This window comes from Scleropages formosus, chromosome 8, assembly GCF_900964775.1.
Source record: "Scleropages formosus chromosome 8, fSclFor1.1, whole genome shotgun sequence".
In the NCBI taxonomy this organism is placed as follows: Eukaryota; Metazoa; Chordata; class Actinopteri; order Osteoglossiformes; family Osteoglossidae; genus Scleropages; species Scleropages formosus.
The window spans coordinates 16,488,699-16,506,282 of NC_041813.1; the positions used below are offsets into that span (position 1 = coordinate 16,488,699).

The following is a 17,584-nucleotide window of genomic DNA, read 5'->3' on the forward strand; positions in this document are numbered from 1 at the left end:
GTTGTTGGGTTAGGCTCCGGCTCCCCACAACCCTGTATGGGACAGGCGGTTTCAGATTGTGTGTGTGGGTGTGTGGGTTGGTTTTGGACTATAAAATGTTTGTTGGTGTCTCAGTCTTGATGTTGGACTGTTGTGACGCATCAACGTCAAACTGTAAAGCCAAGAAACGCTTTTCGGTATCCCGAAAAGAAATTTCTCAGAAACTGAGGATGACTTTCCCAAGTCCCATTAATATTCACAGCACTCACTGCGCCACCCCCACACAGCTCACATGTAAAGGAATGCTCTCATGGATGGCCAAGAACTGTCTGAGACGGCAGGCTCCGGAGCCATAACCAGCCTCTGGCTGGTACGCCGATCACTTGTGAGAAGCAGCGTTGCCTTGGATGTCACCTATTACACGTGGACATATACTGCGATATCCCATCATGGTGTTTCTCCAAGTCACGCATGAAGTGCATAGTGTGCGTCCCGCCAGATCGGCTGCGAGTTATTTTCCCAGGCGGCATTGCAGTCGTTTCTTTGGAAGGCTGCACTTCAGGCCACGTTCTTCTGGCGTGTCCTTGTCTCGAGCGCACGCAGCCCGGCCAACTGCCCGCGTGTATTTTTGCACGGGTTCCTTAGACGATTTGCCGAGTTCAAATCTGCGGCGTTCGGGATGTCACGTATAGCGCCGGAAAGGAGCGAAGAAAAGACCGCGTGGTAGCGGAACGGGCTCAAAAATGATCCGGCAATATCTTTGCCGCCGAAGCGGCCGATAGCGGGATGTCGACCGAACGACGGCATTTTCATCAAACCAAGAGTTAAAACGGAGCTCGGAGTGACTGCGCAGGACCTTTAGGTATTTAAAACGGAGCTACGAATCCCGTTTGTGCTGTGGTGAGCTGAGCTCAGACTGCGAGATTACGCAAATGCGCAGAAGAACGGCTGAGGAAACACGCACGTGCGTTTGTGGGTCGGGATTTGTGGGTCTGCGGGGATTGTCGGGTCAGCGGTGTCGGGTCAGCGACGCTTGCGTGTGCACGGATGCGTGAGGGCGCGTTCCCGCTTGCGTGCATGGGCGGGAGGGCAGTGGCAACCGAAGCAGGGCATGTTGGGCGCTCCACACATTTACGCCCCCACCCTCGCACACACACACACACACACACACACTCAGTGCAGAGGGGCTGGACCCCCCGGGGACTGTCCTGCTGAGTTGTGTGAGTATTGTATTTCTGTAATCTCCTCAAATCACATCAGCTACAGCCAATAATGCTACAGCGAGCGAAATGTCACATTGCTCTTTCTTCATCTCTCTTTTCTGTTTTTACTGCATCGGGGAGTTGGCTGCGGTGCCGTCAGCCCTGCTGCAGAGGGGTGGAGGAGGAAGCGTAGGAGCCGGGGGAGCAGGAGGCCGAGACTGTGCCCCCCACCCCCACTGTTGGTCAGAGGAAAGAGGTCATTGTGCTCCCCCCCCCCCATCACTTCCTTACAAATTGAGAGGGCGCTTCATGAATTGCCATCCGCTGCGCCCCGTAGTTGATAAATGAAGTTCACCCTTGAAGAGACGTGATTGTGTGTTGTTTTCGCGCTGCTGCCATTCGGTCACCCCGCACCCTCCTCTAACCCCCCCCCCCCCCCTCCCAGGTCCCAGAACATCTACGCGCCCTCAGTAACTCAGGTACTTAACACCTCCGTGGAAGAGGAAAGTTTGCTTCAAACGCTGCAGGTTTCCGCATCTTGGCGGACGTGCGAGGCCTCGACGCGGCTGCGAACGTGGACGTAAATAAATTGCGGTCACACAGGCACGTGGAGGAGCTGTGGCTGCGAGGTGCCCGGGCTGGTCTTTGGACAGACGCGGGCAGTTTTACGCAAACGGCTAAATACGCCCCTCGAACGCACCGATAACCGAACCCGTCGGCTTTTCTCGACGAGGGTGCGGGCACGTACTGAGATTTCGCGGCGACACGGACACCGTGACCCAGCGTCACGCGTCAGAGACGCATTCTGGAATGTATTGTGACATCCGTTCGTTCTCCTTTTCGTGTTTCATTATACCGCAAGTGCTTTTATGCAAAGTGACTCGGTGTTTCTGCACCACGGTATTGTACTGGAGCGACTCAAGTTAGGGGTCCTGTCGAAAGGTCCATCAGCAGGACCCACCAACAACTCCTGTTCTTCTGCTGATGACGCTTGCGTTTACAAAAATGTGTTCGTTTGCCGTTCGCTTTTCTCCAAAGTGACATACAACACAGAGTGAACAAAAGTGTATTTCATAAACAGATGGAAAGACACACAATTCTTGAATTATAGTCAGTTAACCTCTGGCCATGGTTTTTGCCTTATATTATGCAAGTAACTGCTTATAGTATTGATATGGAATGCAGTTTTTTAAATGTTTTATTTGAGCTGTGGGGGTGCGGTGGCGCAGTGGGTTGGACCACAGTCCTGCTCTCTGGTGGGTCTGGGGTTTGAGTCCCGCTTGGGGTGCCTTGTGATGGACTGGTGTCCTGTCCTGGGTGTGTCCCCTCCCCCTCTGGCCTTATGCCCTGTGTTATCGGGTAGGCTCCGGTTCCCCGCGACCCTGTATGGGACAAGCGGTTCTGAAAATGCGTGTGTGTATTTGAGCTGTGTTGGGGGTGCGGTGGCCCAGCGGGTTTGGCCGGGGTCTGCTGTGTGGCGGGCCTGGGATTTGAGCCCTGCTTGGGGTGCCTTGTGGTGGATTGACGTCCTATCCAGGGTGTGTCCCCTCAGCCTTGCGCCCTGTGTTGCTGAGTTAGGCTCCGGTTTGCCACAAGCGGTTGTAGACTTGTGTGTATTTTAGATGTCGTGCAAGTTCATAGAGCAGAGAGGAGCTCAGTAGAGAATCGGTTCTGAACGATGTGTTTCGCAGCCCTTCTTGAATATGCGGATTGATTCAGCAGCTCCGAGGGACAGAGGGAGCTCATTCCACCACAGCGGAGCCAAAACCAAGAAGCTTCGGACCCTTGAGTTTGGGCCTCATCTTGTCTGAGATGCTGGCAAACGCCCACATAAAAAGGTGTCCTTGAACATTATCTCCCGTTGCTGTAGACACACACACACACACACACACACACACACACACACACCCACACATGTAACAGGTGCACAGATACCCCATCATATTTCTTTCATTTGCTCTCTGTAACCAAAACACAAGCACACAAACACTCCAAGTCAGATGTTATTTACTTGACAAAGGTGATGTTGTGAAAACACTCGAACAGAAAAGCACATTTTGGATTAGATAAACACATTAAATGCAATACGCTGAGTCCTTTTATGAAATGTACTTGAACGGCAACTGAATAAACCGTGTTTGTTTTCGTTATTGTTTCGCCCGCACTCCCCGTCGTGATATCGAGCCTTCAGCACCGCGTGTCTCTCGAGTACTGGTCATTTGTCAGTGTCTGACGTGTTCATAAAGCTCGGGAAAGTTTCGAATCCATCAGAGGAGGAGCTGCGTGCCGCTCTTGTTGTGTTTATCGTATTTCGGGGCGGGAGCGGAGCCGAGTCTCAGCCGAGCACTGACTGTAGCTCGAACGCGGCGTTTCCACACGCATCCGTCGCCCGCGTTCGGTTCGTAGTGTTTTGGCTGGCCTCTGCACCGCTGCGGCGTGTGATCTCGTTCCGATCGGACGGCTCCTGCGCGCGATGCCCGCCGCGCAGCGAAACGCTTTATCAAGCAACGGAACAATTTCGCAGGTGATGTAATGGTTAGATCCATCACCTTGCATTCAGTGGCCCTGGGTTCCAGTCCCCCTCTTTCTTTAGTACCCTTGATCAAGGTTCGTACCCTGAACTGATGCAGTAAAAATAACCCAGCTGCATAAACGGGTAAATCAGTGCAAGTCACTTAACGTTTGTCGGCGGCTTTGCGGAAAAATGTGAGATTAAGGAAGAAGTAAGAATAATGTGACGGTCATATGGCTTTCCTTTGAGAGTAAGATGTACGCACAGATCAGAATGCATCCTTCTTGCATTCCTTTCTCGCTTTCTCTGTCTCAGTCTCACATTAACACACACACACACACACACGCGCGCGCGCGCACACGCTCTGAAAGCCTAACTCGTAGATGCTCCAGCGGCATTTCTTTGTCTCGCTGACTGTCGACCTCCATCTGATGCGGAAGCTAAGATACCTGCTCTCCCGTCCTCTCCCTTCCTCGTCGGCTCCATCTCACATTCACGTCGCGAAAATGATATTCGCACACGGCGCGGATAATGGAGGACACGGACTCATCTACATACAGAACGCGTTCTCGCACATCGACGTATTTTGGAATATAGTTTTGAGCTGCCACGGTTGTATGTGCAGTATTGAAAAAGACAGAAACAGCACAGGTGCCCCACGCCCCCCTCCCACGCCCCCCCCGCACACTCGTGTAGCTGTTTGGACTGGGCCGCACTGTGTCAGACGCTGAGGTGTGCGGCTGTAAGTCAGTTTCTGGTTACGGACTCTGTGGGGGGGGGCGAACCTGAGCTCTGACTCAGCCCGTCAGCGATGCCTGACTTGTGCAAAAGCAGGAACACAAAGAGATCTCCCGCATCCGCAGCGGGACCGGGGAGGGCGATGGAGGGAGCGCGGTCCGTGGGCGGGGAGCGGTGCGATGGCCACGTCCACGGAGACCAGAGGGAGGGAGGCGGATGCGAGCGGAGATGGAGGTGTTTGTGCTCATGAATAAACCAGCTGCTCAGGGAGTGCAAGGGGGTACTGGGGGGGTGGGGGGGGAGAGAGGCTGTTTTTAAGCAAGAAAAGAAATGGAAATGCGGGAAGAGGTGGGAATCGGAGACTGATGACGTGAGTAGAGGGAAAAAGAGGAAGGACGGGGTGAAAGGTCGGAAGCAGAATAACCCGCAAATGTACTGCGGTCACGTGCAGTTTCCATGGCAACCGTTCGCTGGACAACCTGCGATCTAGATCAGAGACAGACTTATTAATGTACATTCATCACTGCGTGCGCGTACGTGTCAACATCCAGCCATACATATACTGACAGCCTGCTCAGTTCGGGGTTGCAGATGCCGTTCCCCCATCTTCACAACCTCAACCATTCCCAACCCACGTGTTCTCTCACACACCATGTGACACCTCCCAAATCACCTGACCTGCCCAGCGCGAGCTGCTTTCTCCAAGGTCCTCTGATCTCCCGAGGGATTCCTCAGAGACCGTGAATTAAAGCGGTGCTTTTTATTGTTATTCGGAGCCTGGGATTATGTTTGTCTTTTTTTGTTGGTGTGATCCCTCTCTTCCCTCTCACCGACAGGGGGCTGTTTCGCTTGCCAGTACCCCCCGTTGACTGACCAGCCTTGAGTATTTAAGACCGCCTCCTGTGTGTGTCTGCTTTGGAACATCACAGCCTCAAAGGCAGACCCCCTTGTAAGATCCTCTGGCTCCCCTGCTGCAACGCTCCAGCCGGCGGGAAGCATGGACTGGGTGGGGGGTGGTGGCGGAAGGCCCGGCGATAGCGGCGGGTGGGGGTCGATCTCTTCTGGTCTCTCTTGCCTCCATCAGCCCTCTCTCATCTCAGCCCCCGGGGAGACTGCGTTTATCACACAGTCAGTGCGTCCGTGCACGAGTGCGCCTGCGCCGCCCAACTTTCATATATTCAAAACCAGAGGAAGGTTGAAAATAGTCTCGGTGACATATTCTACGCGGAAGCCCATGCTGCACTTCGTTTACTGATGTTGATGTCGTTTTTGTGAATGCCTGACGTGTTCCTTATGAAGGCGTTATGAAAGTCTTGTGTTTTTCTTCGAAAATACAGTATTATACCGGTTTTTTCACTCTGCGTTTCGTTTATTTTACGTACATTCGAAACAACTGGAAACTCTATATTCAGTGATTTATACTACGTTTACGTTTATTCGTTTAGTAGACGCTTTTCTCCAAAGCGACGTACATCTCATAGAAATAATAATACTGAGATAATACTTATACTATTATTGTACTAGAGTTATACAAGTACAAAATGTACATTTATATTTATGAGAACGGTTTCATGGTAAATTATAAGTCAACGGTATGATCAGCCAAGATGAAGAAATCTCCATGTGGATGAAGATCACGTCGACACCTGCTGTCTAAGGCTTTTGGTCCCTGTGCTTTCGCTGTCCTTTCAATTTACCGTCGTGGAAACTATTTCAATATGCTGAGACGCTGCAGAGGAAATTTAATCCACAAGTAAAGGAAATAGAATATGTTTTACCGTGGTTAGCTGGAGATTAGAGAAACAGGATCATTTACAAAGCAGCATTAACTGCACTCTGTTTCAGCCCGATGCTCCCGTTTATATTTACGTTTTGCATTTACGTTTATTCGTTTCGCAGACGCTTTTCTCCAAAGCGACGTACATCTCGTAGAAAATACAGTTTGTGCATTACCTTAGGAGAAAGAGACATAGTTGCAGATGTGTGATTCTTAAGTACAGTTAGTTTCCTTCACCATATGCACCGGTGTTCATCACACAAGTAGCTGCATAAAACAGAATATTGCTGATTCCTAATCACCTTCCTAGTAGTTTTTTTTTTTTTGTGAGATACATATAAACATTTGCTTAGAGTGTGTTGAGGATGTATGCTGTGTTACAGCCCAGGGGCTCTACAGGTTGATATGGAAGGCTGGGGTTTTGGGTCGAGCCCAGAGATTAAACTTTTTTGTAGGGTTGCCGAACGTTTTTTCTAGGATAGACGCTGCTTTTCTTGAGGGAAGTTTCTGTTGGCCTGCAGTGCTGGATTAAATCGAGAAGGTTGAGGGCCTCATGTGTTGATTGGGGATCTGTTACTAGTGTCTAGTGTAGACCAAGAGTCCAACGTGAGGATGAGAACACTGTTGCGTGTAAAGCAAAGCTTCGGCGAGTGAATCATGAATCCACTGTGTGGAAGAGGTCTACTCTGGAGTCCAGATGTTTGTTGAGTAGATCAAGACTCATTGGTGTAATCCAGAGGTTCAATGTGTGGGTTAGAAGACCATTGTGTAGAACAGCGGTTCCAGTGTGTAGAGCAGAGATCCAGTGTATGGGTTAGGAGACGATTGTGTAGAACAGAGGTCCAACATGTGGGTTAGGAGACCACTGTGTAGAACTGAGGAGACCATTGTGTAGAACAGAGGTCCAGTGTGAGGTTTAGGAGATGATTGTGTAGACCAGAGGTCCACACACACACACACACACACACACACACACACTTTGGGTTTGTCAGTCTGTGCTACGAATACTTGATTCTAGCTTCAAGCTGGAGACTTGGAGGACAAGCAGGGTAACATGTGCTCATCTTTGCCTTTTAAAAACACTCCATCGGTACTTCTGCCAAATGCTTCCCTGCTGGTCTTAGCAGACATGTGTGTGGTCTGGTGCAGCATGCTGCCTCGTGCCAAGGCGAAAGGAAATGCAGCGTACCGACTGGTTGGTTGGGACACATGACGGAGCGAGCGCTGGTTCAGTTGGGTCTCTGAATGGGCACTGGGGGAGAGACTTTCGTGATGAGGGAATGAGGAGTGTGCGGTGACAGACCCAGTTAAGGTGCAGTCCCTGCCATCCAGTAACACCTCCACAACAGCAGAACTCTTGCACAGGAACTGTTCTCAAATTCACACTAAAGATCTCAGAATTTTCTGTCAATGCTCTGAGGAATGAAGATAGATGGACCAAGCCGCTGCGGTCCAGAAGATTCAGAGGTGGGTACATTAAGGTGCGGAGCGTTAATGTTGCGTTTGACTGATAACATCCGTATTATTTGTGAGCGCTGCATTTGGTTTTAAGTCAAGTTTTGGTCCTGTGGTTTTTTTTTTTTTTTTTTTTTTTTTTTGTGGAAGAAAGCCAAGGTGAAAATTACTGCCACGTTTTGCGAGAATCCCTGCTGTTACGTGCTGCTTCATAGATAATTTGCCGTTCCCGACGCATAAATGAATGTATGCATCCTGGGAAGTGCTCTATGTACAGTGTAGGGCATTAGCCCAAACATATGTGATGCATTCCCTGTGTTCCGGACTCCAGTAAGTTGAGAAGATACCTTCCGTCAGTTATCAGTAAGTACTTGTCTAATTCGGGGTTGCGGTGGTCGGGAGCCTATCCCAGAATCATAGGGTGAGTTAGGGTACGCTGTGAATGGGGTGCCGATCCATCACAGGGCAAGCAGAGAATAGTTCAGTGATTATACGCACAGTGATGGCACACACACAGCTTACCTACGTCTAACGTCAGGTCATCGCCATGACAACCGAAACCCTGATGCTCCTGTTGCTTTGCTTTGCTGTGACTCCAGCAGAGAGCAGCACAGCGTTGAGGTTATGTCTCAGGATGTCGGGTCCATCCGCTGCTGGCACACCGACTACCCATTCCAGTTAGTTGGGCAGCAGTCTTAGGGGTGTGTGTATGTGTGTGTGAGTGAGTGAGAGAGGGAGAGAGAGAGAAAACGCTCAGATACATCTCTGGAGCTGTGGAAGGATGGGTTTTTAGGCTCATGTTAGACAAAGGGCACTTTGATTAAAGAGCTCCATAAGCATCATTAAAGCGATTATAAAGTCAATACACGGTGGGTTTAAAAAGTCGGCGAGTGAGTGGAAGCCTGCCTGGGTGGCGAGCTGATTCATGACCGGGGGTACAATGCAGTCACGGCCTTTACTGTGATGCTGGGTCCTCGGGCTCCATCGGGATCAAAATAATTTGACTGTAAATGCGCTGTATATCACTTTAGAGCTCCTCCACGGTGGTGCGGCATCCCGGCCGAAAGGAACTGGGTGGAATCCCGCCACCCCAGGGACACGAGTTTTTTTTTTTCTTTTTTTTTTTCTTTTTTTTCCGGTTCCGTCACAGAGTGCTGCCCCCTGGAGGTGTGTAAAGTAATTACAACTGCGTGGTCCCCGCTTCCGCCGCTCTCGCTCCCGTTCCCGTTGTGCTGCACTTTTTATTTTTGTCTCCCACCTGGGAGGCGTCTGATGCGGGCGGCGTTTTGCCCTTTCGCCTGCAGCTCGGGCTGCACGTTGAGTCTGGGGGAGACCGTGTCGACTCGCCGTCTGCGCAGGCGGAAAAAAGAAAGGAAAAAAAGAAAAAAAAACGAAATGTGACAGAAATGCTGACTGTGAGACAAGAGCCTTGTTTGTCCTTTACTGGTGAATCATGCTGTGTCGCACTGATTTGTTTCCCCAGGGAGACATGGGTGTCAGCGGTAAGGGTTCCATGCTCGAGTAAAGTTTCTATCGACGCGCTCATTACAGTCCTCGTTACAGGCCGGCGCACACGCCGCCCATGTTGGTGCGCCTTCCGACGGAAAGGCTGCGGTCGCCGGAGCGGAAACGGTTTTGCGGGGTTCCTCTAATGTTGCTACAGCGCTATGGCTCATCGCCGTTGGCGACAACGGCACGTGCTTCTGCCTGTCGTTCACCCCGAGAGAAGAGTAAACGGGCAGCAAGTTTTATAGTTGAAGGATTCTGCCTACCAAGTGTGCAAATGAAGAGACATGTGGACCTGCACTGATCTGCACTGATGCTGCTTGCGCCCGTGCTTTGCTGGCTGGAGCTCTGACTGATCTGGGGAAACTGGTGCTGTGGAGGGAGAGAGAGGGACTCCGACAGCACAGGTGGCAAACACACCTCTATGTGCCGGGAGACTGGGGTGCGTGACGCCAGCAGCGCCTTCTCGCTGACTCATGGGAGACACCGATGGGGTAGAGACCCCCACGAGAGACTGCATCCTGGTGGCCGTGGGGGATGCAGCGTGGAAGTAGGGAGGCGAGCCTTAGATCTCCTTAAATCTCCTTAGATGCCCAGGTGAGGCTTTTCTCTGAGGGACCTTTGCATACATTACCAACCAACTTCTCTGCTGAACACATCATGCCAAATACTCGCTGAATGTACACCCTCTATAGTAAATATCTCATACTGTATGTACGGTAAATGTACACTTTGTTAAATATACCATACTCATATGCGTACATACAAGTTTACAGCATTTTAAATAAGCATCTCGTATTCTGCATACGCTAAATGTTCGTCCTCTACGATGAACAGGCCAAATACTTTACAGTGAATGTACAACTTCTGTATAAATAGACCATACCCTGTACAAGAAATGTGCCCTTTGTATGTTAAACATAACATACTCTGTATATATATAATATATATATTATATATATCAAGTTGACTCAGTCTTTAAGAATATACACTAAACTACACTACACTAGGGGAGGCACAGTGCTACAGTGGGTTAGACCAGGTCCTGCTCTCCAGTGGGTCTGGGGTTCAAGTCCTGCTTGGGGTGCCTTGCAATGGACTGGCGTCCCGTCCTGGGTGTGTCCCCTCCCTCTCCAGCCTTACGCCCCGTGTTGCCGGGTTAGGTTCTGGCTCCCCACGACCCCGTGTGGGACAAGTGGTTCAGAAAGTGTGTGTGTATACACTACACTAAAATACACCCTCTGTACCATACTCTATTATGCACTGAAGGTGTATCTTCTTTATTAAACATCTAATAGAATAGTCTATATAAGTCTATACCCACTTCAGTAATAATAATAATAATAATAATAATAATAATAATAATAATTTAGCAGTGTAAGTCACCTTGGTGAACAAGGTGTGTGGGCTGATAACACTACATACAGTTCATTTTGGAGAAAAGCGTCTGCGAAATGAATAAATGTAAATGCAATAAATATCTCTCATCCTATATACCGTACTATGGACAATGAACGTACCACACTGTAGATACACTAAACATGCACTGATTTGCAGTCTGAGGGCCATTTGATTTCTTTCACCCTAATAAATTTGCTGTTCGTACACTAAAGGTACAGTAAGTAGGAGCGCGCAGGGTCAGGGCGCCTTGAGCGTTGGTGGCTGAAATGGATCCGCTGCACGCGGCACCGGCGCCGGAGCCGAGAGGGGTGTAATTGTGCCGGGGCGAACCCGAGACGCAAGCTGAGCAGCACCTCAGGCGTCGGCCGTTTTTCACTCCCCGGGAGACCCGCGTCCAGCGGGGAGCCGTAGACGCGCATCGGGAAGGGACCGTGCGGCCGACGAGGGGGTGGGGAGGGGGAGTGGCACCGGCATCACGCGGTCTCTCTCCGGTCTGCGGCGAGCTGTGGCGCTCGCACGTTCAAAGCGCGTGGCGTAAATAATTCACTGTGCTTTCAGATGAGATCAGTGCGTGCTGCAAAGGACCTAAACCCATCTCAGTTCGACACATTACGGATTCGCGAGAAGATCTAAACTGCCCTCCTAGTGGCGGACCGCAAAGTCTCCGAAGGCCCGGCCCTCCCTGCCATTGGCCGGCCGGCGTACCCCAGCCCGCAGCCTCCTCAATTATTCATCCGACGGCACCCGCCCTGGAGATGCAGCACGAAAATAGTGATGCTCGCAATAGAGATAAATAGGTAAAGCTTGCGGGCTGGACGGCCCCCTGAGAGCACGTCTTCTTGTCAATGCCTTCCGCTCTTTCCAGACCCCTCTGTGCCATTTTTAGGAGGGTTCCTCCTAAAACGAAGCAGACTGAGCACTAGGAGCTTGACAAAGAGACCGTGGTTTTGTTATGTACAAATAAACTGATTTCACTGATGGGCCAGATACAACGTGTAGGTATATTAGGGTGCCACTGAGAAATATTCGGCGTCTTTCAAACTGTCACCTCTTCATGTGATTCCTTTCACATTTTATTTATTGAGCAAACACTTTTCTCCAAAGCAACTCCCAATGAGCTCTATGTAGTGTTACCTGCTCACACGCTTTATTCACCGAGGTGATTTACACTGCTGGATACACTACTTACAATAGGTCACTCATCCATACATCAGTGCAACACACTCTCTCTCTCTCTGTCACTCGCACACTATGGGGGAACCTAAACAGCAGGTCTTTGGAGTGTGGGAGGAAACCAGAGCACCCTGAGGAAACCCACACAGACACAGGAAGAACATGCAAACCCCACACAGACCGAGCAGGGATCGAACCCACGTCCTCTCGCACCACTCAGGTGCTTTTAGTATGAAACTGATATGAGCTGGATCTTAACATAATCTGACCCTTTAGTTTTGGTCACTCAAATATGTCCCTCGTATGTACTAAGCATTCATTATATTGTCATAAATACACACACACACACACACACACACTTTCTGAACCACTTGTCCCAAGCAGGGTTGTGGCAAGCCAGAAACTAACCCAGCAACACAGGGCGGAAGGCCAGAGGGGGAGGGGACACACCCAGGACGGGACACCAGTCCATCACAAGGCACCCCAAGCAGGATTTGAACCCCAGACCCACCGGAGAGCAGGACCTGGTCCAGCCCACTGCGCCACCGCGCCCCCAACTTATCATAAATAATGCTGCATAATTCAGACAATACACTTGCTTCACACTTTAGTTTATATATAATATATATAAATTTTCTCTATAAAGGAATTCTTCATTGGTTTATTGGTATGGATGTGAAATATTTGTATTTTTGGACATGTGTGTGTCTGAATAAAAATAAACCTATCTACAGAAAAAAAAAAAAAAGAATTGATTACTGCCCTGTCCCAAAGACATGTTGCGACAGGCATGTCGCTAATAGAAATTACTAGAAGAGTTACATAAAGTAAACAAAGTTAAAGTCAGCATAAAGTTTACCAGGTTTTTTTTTTAGTAATGAATCGGCTGTAGGTGGTAGAAGATCATACTCTGAGTGACCTGTTAGAAATGAAATATAACTTAAAAAAAATTCTTCACAAAGCCCACTGCATCAAATGGAACAATTTCAGGGGTTGAGACTCTCAAACAAGCAAGCTTACTATCTACACGTGTGGTATAGTAGTATCTACACATATGTGCACAGGGTGGCGTGGTGGCACAGTGGCACAGTGAGTAGCGTTGCTATCTCACAGCACCTGGGTGGTGCGAGAGGATGTGGGTTTGATCCCTGCTACGTCTGTGTGAAGTTTGCGTGTTCTCCCCATGTCTGTGTGGGTTCCTCTGGGAGCTCTGGTTTCCTCCCACACTCCAAAGACCTGCTGGTCAGGTTCTCTCTTGTGTGCGAGTGACAGAGAGTGTGTCTTCCACTGATGTATGGATGAGTGACCCATTGTAAGTAGTGTATCTAGCAGTGTAAGTCACTGTGGTGAATAAGGTGTGTGAGCTGATAACACTCCATAGAGTTCATTGGAAGTTGCTTTGGAGAAAAGTGTTTGCTAAATGTGTGTGTACACAATGCTGCTTGTAAGTATGTGACCCCTTGCTTCCCTTCATTTTACCACAAAATGGTTATTTAATGAGAAGCAGACTTTCTCATCTGACATAATAGGTGTGGAATGACCAATCCCATATGTTGGCTTAGAGGAAATCATGGATGTAGCAGAAAAAAACAGAAGTAGTGCAGGTGCAAAACTAAGTGAACCCCGAGTTGCATTGTTTAAACCGAGTAGCTAAGTGCAATCAGATGTGTAAATCATAATCATTTACTTATTTTATGAGTTTAAGATTGAGATTTCATAAATTCATTTTAATATTTTGTACAAGAACAATGACCACGCCTGTTGGGGATTATAGAAAGTAAAGGTGTGTCTATGATGAGGACAGATGTGCACGTGGAAGGGATTTATGCTCTACGCCCTGTGAGCCGAAGTCATGTGGCTGTGTGTGGATTTGCCTGTTTATGATCGGTTTAAAACAGTATGTTTGTGACTGTGTTTCTCAGTCTTCATGGTTGTTTTTGGGCAGCGACGCGTGCGTGTGTGAACTGTGGCGTGAACGTGCGACCGCATCTTTGAGCTCTCACATATGTGCATTCGCGGTGTGCGTGTGTGTGTGCGCGCGCGTCAAACTGCATGAGTCACACTCACACGTCATGTTTCCGGCACGTTCCATCAGCCGTACCTTACGGATGGAAAGCAGGGTGCTTGTGTCCGCTGCACAGCACAGCAGGCGGCATAGTGGTTAAAGCTCCCGCCTTACATTCAAAGCACCCAGGATTAAATTCCACTTCCTGCTGTAGTACCCTTGAGCAAAGTACCTACCGTGGTACTTACCTTGATTTGATACAGTGAAAATTCCCCAACTATGACAGCTAAATCACTGTAAGTCACTTGACAATTTAAGTCGCTTTGGGGAATAGCATCAGCTAAATAAATAAATGTAAATGTGTGTGTCACTGTGTCGCTGTGTGTGTGTCAGGCATTCGGGTTAGCGGGGTGGGGGGGGGGGTGGCTGATTGAGCTCAGAGATTAATAGAGGGTGATAAAAACTCGCATCTCGCCTGCTCTCGGTTCGTAATGAAGATGAATCTGTCAGGGTCTGGTGGCGTCGGGGTGGCCCCGTGCCAGTCAAGGGCTCGCTGTTACCCTCCGAGGCCACCAGGGGTCTGCCGGGGGGCTGGCAGGAGCGCTCCGTGCCCCTGAGTCTCTCGCCGCCAAACCGCCAATTAGTGCTGAGCTTGTCGGCGGCAGTGACATATTCATAACGCGGTGGAGTTTACACTTGCCTGCACTTTACACACCGGATCAAAATGGAGCAGAAGCGGTGATATCCGTGCCAAGTCGTACGCTTCCTACAGCAGGATGCCATGCCGAAACGGTACAGCGACGTGCATCCACACTCCTGTGATCGAGCTCTGGGATTGACCTCTCACACACACACACACACACCAGGCGCCATCACTGTATTCGTTCATTCCCCGATGAAACAGGAGTTCACATGCAGCACCTTCTCCCTATTCGCCCCGTTCTTCCGGCACTTAGTAGGCGGCTTAGCGCGCAAACCTAGAACTGAAAGTCACTTTGAAGGAAAGTTTCAGGTGAATAAATAAATGTAAGACTCAGTCATTTAGGGTCAGCAGGTGGTGCGCTAGTTAGAGTTGTCCTTGTACATGATGGTCTCGGGTTCATATCCCACCTTCTGCTGCAGCACCCTTGCTAAAGGTACACACACATATTGTCTGGACCGCTTGTCCCATGTGGGGTCGCGGGGCGCCGGAGCCTAACCCGGCAACACAGGGCGTAAGGCTGGAGGAGGAGGGGACACACCCAGGACGGGACGCCAGTCCATTGCAAGGCACCCCAAGCGGGACTTGAACCCCAGACCCACCGGAGAGCAGGACTGTGGTCCAACCCACTGCACCACTGCACCACCGAACCCCCCTATTAATGGTAAATTACTGTAATTAGCATAACGTTCTAAGTCACTTTGAGGAAAGGCATCGGCTAAATGGATGAACGAATAATAACAGGACAATGACTGAATATTCAAATATGCAGTCGCTGCAGATTGCGTACAATAAGAGGCAATGTGTAGCGATCACGACTGACAGCTTTGCAACAGGGTGTTTGACCTTTTTGGCCAAGGGTTGCAGTCACTGCTTTGATTGCGTCTGAGGACCACGCATTTAAAGCTCATACTGAAACTTGCATGTCTAGACTGAAAAATTCTTACTTATTTTATTGCACTTGGGTGCAGTGCGTTTTCAAGTGTGTCTGTACTGATGACTGTGTTTATTGCATGATTGAATAAAATTTATAGTATTTACGGTAGGAGGGGGGTGCGGTGGCGCAGTGGGTTGGACCGGGTCGGGGTTCGTCCGGTGGGTCAGGGGTTCGAGTCCTGGTTGGGGTGCCTTGTGATGGACTGGCGTCCCGTCCTGGGTGTGTCCCCTCCCCCTCCAGCCTTACGCCCTGTGTTACCGGGTTAGGCTCCAGCTCCCCGTGACCCCATATGGCGCAAGCGGTTTCAGATGATATGTGCGTGCATTTACGGTAGGTGACATATATATTAACAATTTTATGAATGCTCTCGTGGACCACATATTAGATTTCTCTACTGTAACGTATGTAAGTTGCGGTCGAGGTGTAACTCTGGTTGGCTGTGGAAGCAGAATGTGGTGCTGAAGGCTCTGCAGTCACGCACCACCTCCCGCTGCCTTCCAAATCCGCTCTCCGTGCAGAACTTCCACTACGTTTAAGTCAATTGTTTCATAATGGTAGCTGGTGGTTTTGCTGAGGGCCTTGCTTGGGTTCGAGAGGTCAGGCTATGCTGATCCCTCCTCTCCTCCATGGCCAAAGGAGGCACCTTGTCTGCACACGATCTCAAGCAATGGAGAAATGAAAAGCGGACAAGGTAAGGGCTGTGAATGAAAGAGGAGAGGAGTCTGTGTATCTGTGTGTGTGTGTGTGTGTGTGTGTGTGTGTGTGTGTGTGTGGGTGGGCGGTGCGCAAAGCTGTTAATACTGCTGCCCTGCCAGCCTCATTAGTGCTGGACCAGGAAGACAGAAAATGAAGAGGGAGGTAAATAAAAGTAAGTGGAGAGCAGCGGTTAGACCACCGGCTGTTCCTCCTAAGCACACGTGTACACACACACACACACACACACACACACACACACACACACACACACACACACACACACACAGAGAGCGTGGTCCCTGGATGCTTGTGGTGCAGGTCGAGGCCAGAGGAGACAGTGGATAAATATCACTGAAGGTCAGGAGGAGGAGGTGGGCCTCAGTGGAGGAGCATAAAGTGGTGGCCATCTGCCCCCCCAGGTGGCAGTGTGTCTTGGCACAACCTGGCCCACGGGGGGGGGGCTCTTCCACTTTACAGTTACCTTTCTGTATTTAGCAGACACTTTTCTCCGAAGCGACTTCCAATGAACCCTACGTAGTGTTATCAGCCCACATACCTGATTCACTGTTAGATACACTACTTACACTGGGTCACTCATCCATACATCAGTGGAACACACTCTCTCTGTCACTCACACACTATGGGTGAACCTGAACAGCATGTCTTTGGAGTGTGGGAGGAAACCAGAGCACCCAAGGACTTACACTGCTAGATACACTACTTACACTGGGTCACTCATCCATACATCAGTGGAACACACTCTCTCTGTCACTCACACACTATGGGTGAACCTAAACAGCATGCCTTTGGAGTGTGGGAGGAAACCAGAGCACCCAAGGACTTACACTGCTAGATACACTACTTACACTGGGTCACTCATCCATACATCAGTGGAGCACACTCTCTCTTTGTCACTCATACACTATGGATGAACATGAACAGCATGTCTTTGGACTGTGGGAGGAAACCAGAGCACCCAGAGGAAACCCACACAGGGAGAACATGCAAACTCCACACAGACTGGGCAGGGATCAAACCCACATCCTGTCACACCACCCAGCGCTACTCGCTGTGCCACCTTACTGCCCGTTAGTGGTTAGCGAATGCATCTGTTGGTGTATGTGTCTGTCTCTCTATATAAAAGTGAATACTTACCTGCATACACTTTGGGGGACTGGAAGAACCTGTGGGCTTGAGACTGGAGTTTTTGTTGAGTTAGAAAGAACATCGAGCTTTGTGGAGATACAGCACCACCTTCCACATGGACAGTACACGGACACGCACGCACACACTCATGCGGCGAGGAGTATTTTATTCCGAAGAGTGTGATCCCTCCTTTGTCAGGGATTTTTCCGCGTTTTTTTTCTTTTTTCCTTTTGCTGTGCAACTTGGGAATATTGCTCAGAGAGAGCAACAGAGATCACCTTAATTCTATGCGCTCCCCCCCCCCCACACAAAAGCAAACACACACACACACACACACACACACATACCCCCACAAAG

The 17,584-nt window shown here is 49.7% G+C and overlaps 1 protein-coding gene across 3 annotated transcripts in view; it reads left to right on the forward strand.

Moving 5' to 3' along the window:
- The window catches only part of LOC108935744 (adhesion G protein-coupled receptor L1-like), a 66,941-nt gene that overhangs the window by 11,007 nt on the left and 38,350 nt on the right, over window positions 1-17,584 (forward strand). For 2 of the 3 annotated variants that reach the window (XM_018754572.2, XM_018754574.2), the window contains exon 1: window positions 9,006-9,766. The exons of the other annotated variant lie outside the window; for it this stretch is intronic. The gene's annotated coding sequence lies outside the window, so the exon portion shown is untranslated. Of the gene's footprint in view, window positions 1-9,005; window positions 9,767-17,584 lie in introns of those variants that run through there. 3 annotated transcript variants of the gene reach the window in all.